We start from the raw sequence: 14,042 nt of genomic DNA on the forward strand, positions 1-14,042 counted from the left end.
ATGAAGTACCCTAAAGCACAAGGTGGACTTTGCATTATCATCTTAACCATCTCTTTGTTAACAAGTGTAATGATGATACAGAATCTGCAAATTAAAGCAGCGAAATCTGCAAAGCTGGCTGATATATACATAACGTAGCTAGGCATGAACACATTTTTGTTCCACATCCACATATATATATATATATGGGATAATTGGGAAAATGCCCTAAAATTCGATGCCCGTTGGAAAAATGCCCTGCCGAATTAAATTTATGGGAAAATGCCCCACCGTTAGAATTTCCATCCAATGGTAATAAAAATCATATCGTCTCTCCACATACTGTATCCCATTCTTCCTTCCTTAAACCTTAAAACAGATGATTTAGAAATTAACAACAATTCATCGTGATAATCCACCGCCTCTTCCTCTTTTACACCTTCATGATTCATGATTTCGATCAATATCATCAGACTTCTTCATCACCTCCAGTTAAAGTCCTAGGTCGTTATTATTGAATTCTAGGGTTCATAGGGTTTGGCGTTTTTTCTTTAAAATCATGCAATCACGTTCTAATGGTTTCTGATTATTACGGTTCATAAGATTTGGGATTTTTAGGGTTCAGTTATCTGCTTAAGGGCTTCAAAAGAAGGAAGAAGATGACTTCTTTTTCGCACTATTCATCAACACGAAACATTGAGATACACAGTGTACATATCAGATGGCGTACCTTTAGCCGTTGAATTACTATGACACGTATTTCTTTTCACACATGGAATCCCGCATGTGTTCACAGGTTGACCTTTTAACCAGGATCGGATAGAAAATGTAACGGTGGGGCATTTTTATATAACTTTTATTTGATGGGGCATTTTTTCTACGGGGCATCGAAATTCAGGCACTTTTTCAATTTTTCCTATATATAATGCAATAACCTTTGTTTTCTTTTCTCACCTTTTCTTGCTTCCAGTAATGTTTTGGAATCGGGTTCATGATTACACTAAGATGTGATTGCTTTACCTGAATTTGGATCTCTTTTTAACTTTCTATGAATAGAAGGTGTAAACTTTTCCTTTGCAACGAAAAGGAATATGTACTGTCAATTGTCTAAAGCTCATTAATTCGATTCTTGTCGAAAGAAGTATGAAAAACACGAGTGTCATATAAAAAATTATACTATTTACATTTGCAAGTCCTCAGAGAGTAAGATTACCCACCGAAACAAATCTTCTTCTCTAGATATCTGAAAATTAATTGTTAAATATTTCATTTGGTAATCATTATCTTTTTTACATATATAGCTACTAGTTCGACGACACAAAGAGTTTACGCTCTATGTTCTTAGAGGATCTGTCTTAGAATCCTGGTTCCCAACTTAGTTTCAATACTTTTAAATCATATAATGAAGAATATTGACTTTTATTTTGGTTCTTGTTCATGTACCACTTTATTGGATCAATGCTGATCTAATAGTGGGTTGCGCACTCAATCACGCGCTCATGTAACCAGTACAAGGAGGTGCATATCCGATCGGTTTATTCCAAGTCTAGCAGTGATAGATTGCATGAACATAATGTAGCTGTGTAAGTGGTAACAAAAACAAATACATAGTTTTTCGAATTTTACTTCATACAATGTGGTGGTAAGTAATTGCATTGAGCAGCAGATTGATATGAATTCATTTGAGTCGATTTTGCAATTTGGAGACAGAGGCTAGAGTTAGGTAGTTGGAGTCTATAAACCAAGGTACGAAACACCCATGCATAATACACGATCTGGTACACCATTGTTGGCCAATTTTCGTAATAAAACCAAATCAACACATGAAAAAAGCAGCTTTTTTCAAATTATTTTGATTTTGATTTCTTCTTTTTTCTGTCCCTATATACCTTCTATAATTTCAGGCTGTCCTCTGTTATCTCCATTTTACATGCGAAACATGAGCAGTATAAATACTGCTTATCTGTGTAGTTAGATTTCGCTTTTGAGTAGCTTTGATGCTGGGGTATATGGTATAAATGCAAACTAAATGTAAATGGGTTGGTGAATCAGTTGGCCAGTAAAGGAAACTAACAGCACTTACGCCTATCTAGCTCTGCACTAATCTGTGGGAAAATTTCTGTGTGGTGTCTCCGGTTTATGTTATAGATGCCTTGGAGCAACTGCAATGGGCACATCAAAAAGCTTGGTTTGATGAATATGCACCTATAGTGGGGATGGCAAACCATTAAAATTGATGAACAAACTTTCAAATAAAAGGGTTTGTTCATCGCGTCTCAGATTGAGTCGATCCACTCAATCTGAGCCGATCGGGTTTGACTGATACCATAGGTGAACCCTGAGCCGAGACTCGGTTCCAGCAAAGCCGAGTGTCGTTCCATACTAAGCCGATCGGTTCCTACTGCCCCGACAACAGCTATTTACATCCAACGACTATGAATCCTCTCATATAAATTCAGTTGATTTAAAATTCAAACTCACACCTTCTTCGCCTTCTACACATAGAAAATTCTTATAATTCATCTTTAATCTTTCCTTCAACATACACCAAAATTTATAGTTTCACTTCAGTCATACCTTCTACAGCCATATTTTAATTTCACTACATTATTTGTTAAACAAATTTTTAAGAAAATGGCAAGTCAAGCAGATACACGAAATACTGCACCTCAAAGAGTTCGCAGTCCGAAGTTCAGTTTGGTGGAAGATAAAGCAATCTGCAAAGGTTATATATCATGTACACTTGATCCAATCAATGGGGTTCAACAGCCACATGCAACGCTTTGGGGAAATATTTTTACACAATTCTGTCAGAAAACCGAGAATCCAAAAGACCGTGATGCTAGTGGGTTGTCACATCGTTTTGGTGCAATCAGTAAAGAATATATAAACAATTGGGTTGCTTTGATGATTCAGATGAAACGAAAAAGGGGAAGTGGTGATACTGATGTCGATCTGGTAAGTTGCACTAACGTACTGTTTAATTGATTTTTAAATTTTTTATCAATTTGTTGCAAAATGCTAATGTATATATTTTTGAAACTGCAGCAACGAAAAAATAAGAGAGTAATGACAAAATACCAGAACTTCTAGTTTCAAGCATGAAGCATGCTTCCACATCCTCAGAAATCTCAACTGATACAACCCTGATTTGTTGGATGAATATTACGTACCAAAGGAATCCCCTTAGAGACCGGTGGATCCCAACATGGTAGTCAATCCCAAATGGTTCTCCAGGTTCTCCTTATTCTTCGTCAGAAACAAACTCACACCCTCACCTCCACACTGGTGCATCAGTACATGGCAATTCTAATTTGAATGTTAATGGAAGGGATAATGTATATGGGAGGGAGTCGGTGTGAAAAAAGCCAAAAAGCTCAGAAAGGAAGCTCAAGATGTTGCACAATCATCAACTTCAGCTTCAGGCCTTCAGCAGAGTTGAACCTTCAAGATTATTTTGATAAACAAGAAAAGAATGATATGGATAAACTAGTCATACGTAATAAAATGGTTTCAGAAATGAAGAAAGGTTGTAAGGCCGTTGAAAATAATATTGTTAATGCACCAATGCGAGGAATTATGGGAATGGACACTTCCAAGACGAATCAGGCACAACTTCATTTCTGACAAGATGAATTTGATGCGATGTAATAACAGAAGGCCCAGTAACGGCCACCAGCAACTGATGGGTCTTGTTCTAGGGAAGAAGCTAACCATGAGGAGGTGTTTATGGGTGAAAATCGTTTCTGCTGATTTTGGTAATTTCGATGGATGAATGAGAAAATAGATCTAAACCCTTAACAAATGTACTGCACGGGAGTACTTTATATTCGAGAGATCAATCTATACAAATCTGGCCTAAACCAAGAAATGGTCATTCCGGATTTGCTTCGGTCACAAAGAGGCGGAGAAGGGCTGGTTTAGGGAGGGAAGCGAAGAGAGTGTTCATACCAGAACAGTTCTGGAAGAGTAGTATTTGACTTGTATCAGAAGGTGAAAGATTTAAAGAATCTAGCAAAGTTTCCTTTCTGAGTATTGTATTTATATCTGACCAAAAACTTGTGTTTTGGTGAAAATAGGTGAAACCTATTTATACAAGTCCAAGTGAAACGTACTCTGGCCACGTAAGAAAAGAAACGGATGAGTTAAATGGGAAGAGGTGGTAACGCCTGGTATTGATGGAATTTGAAGGAATTGATGTTCCATAATGAAAGAGCGTTTCACCATTACTTCCTGCATTTACTAACCGTTTTATTCTTAATACACCGTCTTGAAACGGGCATTTGTGTATGCCGCACGCTGTAAACTGCCAAACCAAAACACTAAAGAGCATCCCCCAGTTTGTGACATGTATTGATATCTCACGTGTTTTCGTGGAAAACATGTATCATGTCGCTGGTGATTGATAAGATGAGCTTGAGAGACATGTCGTCTCAATGGCGACCTTCGACGGTCGAGATTTTGCATCTTAAAAGGAATCGTGGCCTTTGATGTAGGCGCGGCATGCCAAAGTGCAAGGGTTGCATGGCATGTGTGGAATGCCTTGGCCGTAGGTTGCACATCGGGTGCAAGCGGCAATGCCAAAGCGCAAGTGTTGCACGGCATGCGCCAATGGCATGTGTGGCATGCCTTGGCCGCAGGTTGTACATTGGGTGCAAGTGGCGATGCCAAAGTGGAAGTGTTGCACGACATGTGCCAATGGCATGTAAGGCATGCCTTGGTTGCAGTTTGCACATCGGGTGCAAGTGGCAATGTCAAAGTGCAAGTGTTGCACGACATGTGTCAATGGCGCATGTGGCGGCTTTGGCCCTGGGTTGCACAGCTTTGGCATGCCAGGTTGCAAGAGTTGCTTGGCATGTGCCAATGGAGCGTTTGGCGGCTTTGGCCTTGGGTTGCACGGCTTTGGCATGCCAGGTTGCAAGAGTTGCATGGCATGTGCCAATGGCGCGTGTGGTGGCTTTGGCCTTGGGTTGCACGGATTTGGCATGCCAGGTTGCAAGAGTTGCTTGGCATGTCCAATGGCGCGTGTGGAGGCTTTGGCCTTGGGTTGCACGGCTTTGGCATGCCAGGTTGCAAGAGTTGCTTGGCATGTGCCAATGGCGCGTGTGGCGGCTTTGGCCTTGGGTTGCACGGCTTTGGCATGCCAGGTTGCAAGAGTTGCTTGGCATGTGCCAATGGCGCGTGTGGCGGTTTTGGCCTTGGGTTGCACGGCTTTGGCATGCCAGGTTGCAAGAGTTGTTTGGCATGTGTCAATGGCGCGTGTGGTGGCTTTGTCCTTGGGTTGCACGACTTTGGCATGTCAGGTTACAAGAGTTGCTTGGCATGTGTCAATGGCGCGTGTGGCGGCTTTGGCCTTGGGTTGCACGGCTTTGTCATGTAAGGTTGCAAGAGTTGCTTGGCATGTGTCAATGGAGCGTGTTGCGGATTTGGCCTTGGGTTGCACGGCTTAGGCATGCCAGGTTGCAAGAGTTGCTTGGCATGTGCCAATGGCGCGTGTGGCGGCTTTGGCTTTGGGTTGCACGGCTTTGGCATGCCAGGTTGCAAGAGTTGCTTGGTATCTGCCAATGGTGCGTGTGGCGGCTTTGGCCTTGGGTTTCATGGCTTTGGCATGCCAGGTTGCAAGAGTTGCTTGGCATGTGCCAATGGCGCGTGTGGCAATGATTGCGCGTTTGGGATTTTGGCATGGTTGCCATATATAGCGCAATGATTGTGCGGCTCGGTTTTGGCATGGTTGTCGTGAAGCTCAATGATTGCGTGGCTCGGTCTTGGCATGGTTGCCATATATAGCGCAATGATTGTGCTGCTCGGTTTTGGCAGGGTTGCTGTGAAGCGCAATGTTTGCGCGTTTTTGAATTTTTTGCATGGTTGCCATGCTTTGCGCAATGATTGCATGAGGTGCGTGCAATTTCTATGTATTGCGTGGTGGTTGCACGGTACGTGCATTGTGGTATGCTTGACATGCTTTTGCGCAGTGATTGCCATGATTTTGCGCAATGATTGCACGGTACGTGCAATTGCTATGTATTGCGTGATGATTGCACGGTACGTGCATGTAGCATGTTTGCCATGCTTATGCACAATGGTTGTGCGGTATGCATAGACTTAGGGTTTTGTGTGTCGAAACTCTAATTTAGTATTTGAAAAAGGATACCCTGGTAATTTTTTACATAAGTGCGTTAAATGCTCTAATAAATGTGTTTAGCGTCACCGGTGACGTCATGCTATACATAAGGTTTTATGATTTTACCCCTTGTCTAAAAACCACCATCAACATTAAGTCCCCTGCTTAGCTTGGAACAGGGGCCTTGTTGCGAGGTAAGCAGAAGATGGTGACAGACGAGGATGGAACTGAGTAAGTCATGAAAGAAAGCCGAAGAGATTTGTCTGAACTTTTTCGAGACGTAAGCAGAATCAGTAATCCTTGCATCTGGTAGCTTTGCACAAATCCCGGTATGACTAGGTGTCTTCGGGGCTAGGTTATGGAACGCGAGGCGGAGCTACTAGCGTAGACTTGGTGTAAAAGGGACTTGTCAGCATCAATGAGCTTGGAATGGGTGTGGGCCCTCTGCCAGAGCATGGCGTTTGCAAGGAAGGTATGGCCGACACGGATTGGCGCTGGAAAGAGGGCGCTGGTACGAGAAGGCATGGTAGGGAAGGTGTTGGTAAGGGAAACGTGCATGCCTTGGGAGTGGCAAGACTTGTTCTTGTGGGCCCGATTTCCCTTCTTCACGCACGACTTTAATCAGGGCATTCTTTCCTCATTCAAAATCTGGAAACGCTACACCCGTTTCTTCTTCTTTTCTCGTTTTTGGGTTCTCCAGTATTTATGCCCGGTGAAGTTGCATCGTTTTCCCAGTTTTACAAAAGGGTTTCTACTTGTTGAGTCTTCCTCTCCTCATCATGTCGACCAGAAGTGAATCATCTTCGAACCGGCTAGATTCTCCGAAAAAATGGGTGAAGCTTGACTCTTGTAACAGTGCCCCAATCAGGGTTATTAGGGTCAAGAAGACTATACCGGTATGTTTTTACTAATCAACAATGTTTCACTGTTTGTCGATAAATGACAAAGTTTTCTTCTGTGTAGAGATATTCTGTCGGAGCATGCGTTACCATCATTGATGAAGACGATTTGGTCGCCCCTCTTCCTTTAAGCCTGATTCCATCAACTGTTGCAGATCTGGAGAATGCCGATTTAGGAATTTCTTTCCGCGAGTATCCCAATGCGGGTTTGTCGTTTGGGACCCGTATGAGGTGTCATTCCTCCAATTACCGGAACATCGGTGGGTTTCTGGTGCGGAAAGAATTCCTGACTCTTTACACGAGGATATGGAGAATATATGGCAAAATTTCCACTAGGAGCGTGGTTAAATATTGTTCGTCTGCTCTAGTTTCCATGGTGAATTGCCTCTTGCCGATGGTTGCCGAAATGGAGAGTATGTTTATCCGTGCTGTCGCGGAATCGGACATTCAAAAGTGGGAGAATAAGGTTTCTACCTGTGAATCTCTGGAGTTCAATGTCAGTTGGTTGCGACATCGCCTTGATATTATGAAAGTTGACAGAGCCGGTATTCTTGCCGGTGTGGTCCCTGCTACGAAAGCTATGCTGGAAGAGGAGAAGGCTTTGTCTATGGAGTCACAAAAGGTTGAAGAGTCAATCCGGGATTTGAAGAGTATGACTGAAAGATATCAGATTCGGTTAAATATGATGCTTTCCAGGGATTACAATCTATTGGATGGGCTGTTCTGACTCGTGTTATGATGTGTAAGGGGTTTTTGTAGCATGTTGCAAGATAGAGGTTAGGCGTAATATGCCTTGAGCCATTTCCCGTTGATGACTGCCTATAGCTTTCCTTCATCTTCCTTTATAATCTTGTAGTACCCACTGTCATACGCCTTCGTAATTATATATGGCCCTTCCCATTTGGGGGAAAACTTTGGTGCAGATATGTCTTGCTGGATGTGTTTAGCAGTCTTCAGCACCAAATCTCCCGCTTGGAAAACCCTGGGTTTCACAGTTCTGTTGTATGCTCTGGAAACTCTGTTTCTGTATACATGTGCGTGTTCTTCTTCCCTGAATCTTCTAGAATCTATGGTGTCTAGCTCTTCCATTCTGTCATTTAGTGTTTCGGCTTCATCCCAATGAACTCCACTTGCTGCGGAAATTCTGGCCGATGGAATTTTGATTTCAGCTGGGAGGATTGCGTCCGCACCGTACACGAGAGAGTAAGGAGAAGCGCCGGTGGAGCTTCTTGGATATGTTCGGTACGCCCATAGGGCCATTGGCAGTTGCTCATGCCAAGTTCTGGGATTGTCGTGTACCTTTCGACTGAGAATCCGAATCAGAGTCTTGTTGGTGCTCACGGCTTGCCCGTTTCCCTGAGGATAGTATACGGTAGAGAAGACTTGTTTAATACCGTATCTCTCGAGTAATTCCTGTACTTGTTTGTTAGAAAAATGCGTGTCGTTGTCGGTGATGATGTGTTTAGGCACGCCAAAACGGCAGATGATGTGTTCCTTGATGAACGCCGCGATTGTGGCTCCGGTGGTTCCTCGCAAGGGAATAGCTTCGACCCATTTGGTTAAGTACTCAGTCGCGGTTATTATGTATTCTTTCTGCTTTGAAGATGACGGATTGATCTTCCCAATGATGTCAAGTCCCCAGCTGTAAAAGGGCCATGGACTACTTATCGAGTACAGGGGTGTTGGAGGCGCGTGGATGAGGTTCCCGTGGACCTGGAATTTCCGGCATTTCTGAACGAAAGAAGATGTGTCATCTTCCATGGTCGGCCAGTAGTATTACTCATGTATTTGAATAAACAACTTATGTTTCCCTTGGTGTTCGCTTTCGTGCATTTCTCTTAGCATGACCGGGATTTCCGCCTCGTTCAAACATCGCAGTAAACTTCCTCCAAAACTTCTCCGATATAAAATCCCGTCATGGAACACAAACCTCTTGGATCCTTGTTTTATCTTGGTCGCGTTTTCTTTGTTGGTAGGGAGTATGCCATCGCGGAGGTAACTGATGTATGGCCTCTGCCAGTCCCCAGCGTGATTAATATTGAAGACTTCTGACTGATGCGGTTGTGCATGGAAATGGAACACGTGTTCTGAAGCGATCCAGATTGAGCCTCCATTTCTGTCCAGTAGTAACCAAGTCATTGCAAACGACGATAGAGGATTACTACCGATGTTATTCCGCAAACCTCGGCATGAACGCGGTCAAGTTTCTGTTGTGCCTCTTCCTTTCCGAGGCACCGTGACATGGAGCTGTCTGGGTTTCGATGGTATAGAACGCCTTGAAGCATAAAGAAATTTCGCAAATTCTTGAGACTGACCTTTCCCTGGGAAAGTGAGCTGTTGAGCTCTTGAATAATAGGAGTCATCCAGTCATCTTCTCCGGACTTCTCAGGTTGCGAAAGCCATGTGGAAGCTATGGTTCGTCTTTTCACTGTCAGGGTTTCTTCGAATCCTTCGAACTGCAGTTTTGACGCTAGTGTAGCTAGACAATCAGCGTGCTTGTTACTATTACGACCGACGTGTGTGATGGTTGCGTCAGCGAAGTAGTTTAGCAGTTTTTGTGCCTCAGCTCTGTATGGTGCCAATGTTAATTCTTTTAGCGCGTAGAATCCGTTCATATGTTTGACGAGTAGTTTAGAATCACCTCTTATTTCCAGACGTGTGGCCCCATCTTTTTTAGACAGTGATAGTCCCATGAGGAAGGCTTCGTATTCCACTGAGTTGTTAGTGCAAGGGAAGTCTAACTTGAAAGAATACGAGAAGACTTCACCAGCAGGGGATACCAGAACCACACCTGCTCCTCCGGTACCAGTACTAGGGGTGGAAGAGCCGTCGAAGAATAGTACCCATGCCTCTTATTTGACTAGAAAAACTTTCGGAAGATCTCCGAGGAGATCCTCGCATAACTTTGCAGTATTTTCTCCTGGGAATGCTGCTAACAGATCCGCAACAGCTTGTCCTTTAATAGCCCTCGGGGAAGCGAATGTTATGTCGAATTCCGACATCTGAAGGATCCATTTAGCCGGTCTCCCTATCAAGGCTGGTTTTGAGAGGAAAAACTTCACAGGATCAAATTTAGATATCAGCACTACCTTGTTGGAGAGAAGGTAGTGCCTGAACTTCTGGATGGAATGAATTAGAGAAGACACGCCTTTTCTACTTTGGGGTATTTGAGTTCAGCATCCCTTAATGTTCGACTGAAGTAGTATATAGGATACTCGATCCCTTCGTCGTCTTCTTGAGCTAGGAGGGCTCCGACAGCGGTATCACTAAATGCCGTGTAGAGACACAACGGTCTTCCATGTACAGGAGATTTTATGATGGCCGGGGAGGACATCATTTGTTGGATCTTCTGATATGCTTCCTGTTGAAGCGTAGTCCACACGAAGCTCGCCCCTTTCTTTAGTACAGGAGTAAATGCAGTGAAAAGCTGTGCCAGTCCTGTTATGAAGCGGCGAATGTAGTTTATTTTACCCATGAAACTCTGGAGCTCTTTCACAGTTCGTGGCGGTGGCATCGTGAGAATAGCTTGTGTCTTGACTGGGTCGACTTTAATCCCTTCAAATGTTACCTGGAACCCTAAGAACTTCCCTGAAGAGACACCAAAAGCGCATTTCAAAGGGTTCATCTTCATCTTCGCGACATCTTTCAAACACTTGTCACAGCGTTTCTGTATGGTCTGCTCGAGTCTTTGATTTAGACACCACATCATCTACATAATCCTCGACTTGTTTGTGCATCATGTCGTGGAAGATGGTAGTCATGGCGCGTTGGTAAGTGGCGCTAGCATTCTTCAGACCGAAAGGCATTACGGTATAGTAGAAATTTCCGAGAAGAGTCCGGAAAGCGGTCTTACTTGCATCGTGTTCATACATATTTATCTGGTTGTAGCCACTGTACCCGTCCATGAAAGAAAACATGTTGTGCCTACTAGTAGCATCTACCAGCATGTCGATGTTAGGAAGTGGGAAATCGTCTTTAGTGCAGCATTTGTTTAAATATCTGAAGTCGACACAGCATCTGATCTGGCCATTCTTCTTCTTCACGGGAACGACGTTATCCATCCAGGTGGGGTGGTGAATGGTTTTGATGAAACCAGCGGCCAATAGCTTCTGAATCTCCACTTTAATTTGTTCTTCTACGTCATGTCTGAATTGTATAGGGGGTTTCTTGACTGGTTTGGATCCGGGTATTATATGCAGATGGTGGGTGGCTAGCTTTTCATCTAAGACAGGCAACTCTTCGTACGTCCATGCAAATACATATTGATATTCTTTGAGTAGGTCGACCAGCTTCGAGCGTTCCGTAGAGTGTACAGTTGAACTGATCAGGATGGGTCGCGGAGACTCCTCGCTCCCTATATTGGCAGTCTCGAGTTCGTCCGTAGTCGATTCGGTTCCGTCCTGCAGCTGCTGAGGTGCGTCTGGAACTTTCTCCTGGTTATTGTGAAAACATTCTACTGGGCGGAGAGACCGGGTCTTGGTCTCCCCTGTTAATTGCTAACAGTGACGGCGATATGTGGTATTCCCATTCCTGTCATGACTTGTGGTGAAAGCGCGTCCTCGTTTGGTACGGGCGCGGGTCATGCCTTTGCTTGGCAGAGGAAGACTGGCGAGTTTCCCTTCCGAGGAGATGGTGGGAGGGCGGACTTTTCCGTGGAGTGATGTCGGCTTGTCGCTTTCCTTGAGCGACGTCCATTTCGGCAGTAGAAAGCCGTGAACTCTTTTCGTCGTGTCTCGTGAACCCTTCTTTGGTTCAAACGTCTCTACGCAATAGATCGGCGCATAGGGAGATAATGATGCGGAGATACGGAAAACTTCTCCGTTCAACACAGTTTTTAGGCACTGGTGGTATGTTGAAGGAATGATTGGGTGGTCGTGTAGCCACGGTCTTTGATGTAGCGGATATTAGAGAAACTAGAGAAAAGAGAAGTGTTGTTCAGACTTCAAATATTCCTAGGAATATCGACTATGAACGTTGATTAATATCTAGACTTCAGTTTCCCAACTTTAGATAAAAATCGATTAAACTTGAACAAAGTTTGATAAAGAAGATATATATTCCAAAAAAAAGTTTCCCTAAACAATTTATGATGGACTCTTTTATAGACTTGGGGAAAAACCCTAACTTGCTAGTCAAGAAAGGATGAAAAAACCCCCTAAACCGACTCAGACCCTAATTTGTTATTTTTGGCAAATTTTGGTCGACCTAAAATAATGAAAGTACTCATAAAATAAAACAATTCGCCTCAAACGGCGGCCCAAACAGACTCCTAACGAAAGAGTTATTAACAAAATAAAAACTTTCCTAAAATAGCAAAAACGTATGTTTGATGCCCTAAACGATGGAATTTGGCTAAATTCTGAAGACCAAGGAAATCGAAGATTCCTTGTCCTTTTCTTTGGCTTGTTTCCCATCGAAATGGACCCCTAAGGATCTAAATTACGACACTTGGATTTTTAGCCTCCAAATAGGCTATAGCCTGCTCATCTGCATCATTCTCTCGGGGTTGGGAGAAATTCGCCCTCGAATTTGTCGTATCATCATCAGAATTATCACCACAAAAAGGCACTAAGTGTTTGACATTAAAAACATCAGAAGTACGGATGTGACTTGGAAGCTTCAACTTGTATGCATTGGAATTAATCTTTGCGACAATTTCCAAGAACCAATCTTGCGCGCCTTCAGTTTGTTGTACTCGCCAACTGGAAAACGATCCTTTGTCAATATTGCCCAGACAAAATCCCCTACGTAAAACTCGACAACTCTGCGTTTCTTATCTGCCGCCTCCTTGTACCTTTCATTAGCTCGAAGCAACTGTTCTTCGGCCAACTTGTGAACTTGCTGCAGCTGTTGGATACGTTCTTCAGCACGAACTTCAATTCTCTTCAAATCAGGAACACGAGCTAAATCTATTGGTGCTCGTGGATTGTATCCATAAACAACCTCGAACGGACTCATACCCAGGCTACGGTTGACTGAACGATTAAATGCAAATTCAGCTTGGCAAAGTTTCTGGTCCCAACTTTTCGGATTGTCTCCAACCATACACCGTAGTATATCACCCAAAGAACGATTCACAACTTCTGTTTGTCCATCACTTTGAGGATGATACGCACTACTGAAATTAAGTCTTGTATTAGCCAATTTCCACAAGGTTTTCCAGAAATAACTAAGGGATCTTGTGTCTCGATCACTGACTATTGAACATGGCAATCCATGTAGACGATACACTTCTTGGAAGAACAATTCAGCTACCTTCAGTGCATTAGTAGTCTTCTTGCAAGCAATAAAGTGAGACATTTTTGAAAAACGATCGACAACAACAAATACTGAATCATGACCCCTCTGAGTTCGAGGTAAACCCAATACGAAATCCATGCTCAAATCTGACCATGGTTGGCTTGGAACTTTTAGTGGTATATATAACCCTGCATTGGTTGCTTTTCCTTTTGAAACTTGACAGATTCGACATTTGTCCACGAATTTAGCAACTTCACGCCTCATTGTTGGCCAGTAATATGATTTTGAAACAAGCTGGAAAGTTTTATCTCTACCCATGTGCCCCTCGTCATGTAACTCCTTAATAATCTTCAATCGAAGACTAGAATCGGGAATACATAATTGGTTACCTTTAAAGAGAAATCCTTCATGCATAAGGTAATCACTTCGTTTTCCTAGACTGATATTATCCACAATCTCCACAAAGTGTGGATCGGTTAGAATATGTTCAGAATACGAATCAAAATCTATTACCTCAGTTCGCATGGTGTTGAGTAACATACTTCGACGGCTTAAAGCATCAGCAACTTGATTCTGCGACCCAACTTTGTGCTTCAGTACAAAAGTGAACTCTTGCAAATAAGAAGCCCACTTACCATGTCTAGATGAAAGCTTCTCTTGCCTATTGATATGCCTTAAAGAATCATGGTCAGAAAACATAATGAATTCGTTATGAATTAGATAGTGTCGTCAATGCTTCAAGGCTTGAACTATGGCATAAAACTCCACATCATAAGTACTGTAGTTGGTCTTAGCACCATTCA

The sequence above is a fragment of the Papaver somniferum genome, unplaced genomic scaffold (assembly GCF_003573695.1).
Source record: "Papaver somniferum cultivar HN1 unplaced genomic scaffold, ASM357369v1 unplaced-scaffold_15, whole genome shotgun sequence".
Taxonomy (NCBI): Eukaryota; Viridiplantae; Streptophyta; class Magnoliopsida; order Ranunculales; family Papaveraceae; genus Papaver; species Papaver somniferum.